Genomic DNA, 4,016 nt, shown 5'->3' on the forward strand with positions numbered 1-4,016 from the left:
TACCAGCTAGCCGCGCCATCCGCAATACCAGCTAGCCGCGCCATCGTCTACTCAAGATAGCCGCGTCCATCAGCTACTCCAGCTAGCCGCGCCATCCGATACTCCACGCCCCAGCCAGCACCTGTAGATGGTGGATTTTCGACAAAGGGTAGAATTGTAAAACTATACTCCAAATTCGACAACCAGATGAGTATTGAGACTCATGTCTCTCATTAAAGCATGAAAGCTCATGTCATAAATCTCTGACTGAGAAGGATATCTCTCAGAATACGTGTAGATGTGTAGTTTCTCAGCTGAGGCCACGACACATCTCATGAATACTGAGCAATTTCAGTAATTACTCCGGATGCGGCAATCAGATGAGTATCGAGACTCATGTCTCTGTGCATGAAAGCTCATGCCACCTCTAATGGAGAAAGTTTCTCAGAGAAGATGAAGATGTGCAGTCTCTCAGCTGAGGCCACGACACATCTCATACTGTATAGAATCAAAAGATTGGGCGGCTCCTAGACATCATGTCTGCTAGTATAGAGCGACAACGTCTTCGGGATGTAACCATATTTTCCCCGACTATGCAAGAGGAATATGACGCTCCAGCAAGTTCATATTGCTCAACCCTCAGATAATTAATGCTCCTAGACAGGAAGCCCTTCTAGTACAGAGCCAGCAATTAATTATCTTAAATCGTCTGAATATCCAGCAATATTCTACGAGTCGTCAATTAATCGCCTGAATATTCAGCAATATTCTACGATTCCTCGTTATATTTCGTTACTTCAATTTGTGGTTCTTCCCAGCAGGATTCCACAGGTTAATAATAAATATTCAACGAAACATGCATCTGGGCATCGAATAAGCCCTGACAAAATGATGCAAGTGTAATTAGAAGATAATACACAGACCAACATTCTGAATGCACGAACGAGCATTTTAAAAATACGAACGAACAAGGAACCTATGCAAAATAGGAAGGGAAAATAATAATAATAAAATATTAAACAAAAGCGCCATGGGACTAGGTTCACCAATCGGCCAGTCATGCCGTGACTAGTCCCGTGCCCAATTTTATATTTTACCATATTTTTACTATTTTCACGATGTCATGAAAATCCTCTCGTTCGAGCAAATTTCCTTTATTTCAAAGAAATTATCTAAATCACATGATTTTATCAAAAAATAATAAAATTAGGGAAAGGTGTCGCGGGACCAAGCACCAGCCGGCCATGTCTTGGCCGTGGCCGGTCCCACACCTCACGTCTCCATTATTTTATTATTTCTCTGAAATTATGAAAATTCCTTGATTTTATGAATTTTCCCTAAAATCATAAAAATTACTTAATTTCATGTATTTTTATCTAAATCACATGATTTTATCAAAAAATAATAAAATTAGGGAGAGGTGTCGAGGGACCGCCAGCCGGCCGGTCATGCCTTGGCTGTGGCTTGTCCCACACCTCACGTCCCATTATTTTATTATTCCTTCTCAAATTATAAAATTCCTTGATTTTATGAATTTTCCCTAAAATTACCTAATTTCATATATTTTATCTAAAATCATGGAAAATATTAAAAAATTAGGAAAACTTGTGGGACCGGGCTCTATCCGGCTGGCCATGCCCTAGCCGGTCCCACACGCCCACTATTTTATTATTATTTGGTGTTTTGTTTCCTGATTTCATGTAAACTCCCTGATTTCAACAAAATATCTTGGTTTTCAACAAATCCCTTTGATTTTATGAAAATTATCTAAAATCATCAAAATTACATAAAATTGGGAAGAGTGCCTTGGGACCCGCGCCCATTGGCCGGATGGCCATGCCACGGTCATTTCCGGTCCCACACTCCCATTCCCTATTTATATTTTAATTTATGTCTCTCATCTCATGGAAGTTCCCTAATTTCGCCAAACTCTCCAGTTTCATGGAATTTCCCTTAAATCAGAGAAAAATACATAAAATCACATAAAACTGGGAAAACATGCGGGACCGCGTGTCAGCCGGCCGGCCATGCCCTGGCCGTGGCCGGTCCCACACCTTGTGATTCCTTGTTTATTTATTATTTTCATCATCTCATGTATTTTTGCCGGTTTCAGCAAAACCATGGATTTTGCATATTTTATCCAAATGTTTCTCAAACGTGCATCAGAAAATATCAAAATTCTCAGGACTGAAGCACGGACATTATGGTGAATGGGCACATCCCCTTGACCGACCAAGGGCGACCCTGAGGCTTGCAAACAGCTGGTCCCGCATGTTTTAATGATTTTAACCTAATTTGCTCAGTTGCTCATATTAGGTTCGAACTCTTTCCAAACAATTGGAAGTTCACTCAGACGACCATCTACTGGTCCCACGACCATCAAGAGCCGGTCTCATCACCTCTTGGTCGGCCCCTCATATTTTCTACATCAGGTTTTATGATTTGTTGCTCACACGAGCATTATTTCAGTAAATGATTAAACCAGCATTTAATCATTCTTTCACCAACAGGTCCTCAAGAGACTTTGGTATTTTTTGCTCATTCGAGCATCTGGGCGTTATATGGTGAACCCGTCATCCCATGTAGCCGGTCCCGTGTTGATTTGCAATAAATCATCATTTCGGTAAAATTTGGGTTTTGAATCCAGAGCTCTGCAGAAACGTGATTCTGTGCAGATTCGAACACTCTGATAATTTTATGTTGATTCCATGATTGATATTCATATTTAATTTTCTCGACCCAGCAGTCAGTAACTTAAATTAATATTTTATTTGGTCCAGCTGCCAACAATTCATCAAAAGAACAATATTTGCTCGAACTAGCAATATTCGCTCGAACCGACAATATTTATTCAATTAGCAATATTCGCTCAGACTAGCAATATTTACTCAAATCAAAGAATATTGGTTCAACTACCAATATTCAACAATTTAGCAACACAGTTTTGCTCGTCTTAGGTTATAATGATACCTCGTCTCAGCAGACACATTAAATTCATGAGTTTCGAAACATTTGCTAATCATGTTCAACTCAGTGCTACATGGACTCATCGTCCCATAAAGTCAGCAACTGACTCCACAATCACGAGATTTCAATCGTGTCACATGGGGGGATATTAACTAGGGTTTTGGTCTGGCGGTGTACGACACATGTGTTCACCCACGACGAGAATGTGATCAAGTCGTGCAATCAGTTGGAAGAGTCAGCAAAGTAGTGGGTGGAAGGTTAACCAAGTCTCCGCACGATGAGTAATTGGTTTTAACACGATTTCCCCATTTCGCACTCTCTGATTCCAGCAACTGTCACACTTCATGGGATCATGGTGTTTTCAACTCCGGCATTATAAAATGTCTCTGAATGCTGATTGAAGAGGAGAAGTTTTCGAACACTCGAACAACATTCGCCAAGACGAGCAATTTCTCATCAAAGTTCATGCAGATAATCTTTCGTCTACACGAACTCACAGAAATTACTCTCAATTGAGCAAAATTCAATCATTCAGAGCATTTTCACACTGAATTCACAACACACCTACAATCTAAGATCACCATTGATCTCACGCATTTCTCAGCTTCCCTCCTACAGATCAACCCATCCTCTCTTGTGACCGAATTGACTCTGGAACGACCATTGTTCTTGGTTTAGGCCGGGGTCTTACATATTGATCTCTCGAACTTAAATCTATCCCTTCTTGAAGTGCATTTGTGTGAGGTTCAACATTTCGCTCGGTTCAAGGAGTCTCCACACGGTCGACTATTCAATTCCGTAAAACCAGCAAATCGTTTTCCCCACTCACAGATTGGCGTCCACAGTGGGAGATTAATCTCTCGGTTGCAATCTCACGATTTCACAAGATGGCTGGTCTTAGGTCTGGGCAAGTTACAGGTTCCAACACAAACGACGCTAGTACTAGAAACAACAACAATGACAATCAGAATATCCCGGAAACAATTCCGGCCTCCAACACTGACGGTGGTGACATTACTACTCCTCAGGCTGAAGGTCATCCCCTGTTCGGTCGACAACCTGAAGAAGTC

This window comes from Papaver somniferum, chromosome 5 (genome assembly GCF_003573695.1).
Source record: "Papaver somniferum cultivar HN1 chromosome 5, ASM357369v1, whole genome shotgun sequence".
NCBI lineage: Eukaryota > Viridiplantae > Streptophyta > Magnoliopsida > Ranunculales > Papaveraceae > Papaver > Papaver somniferum.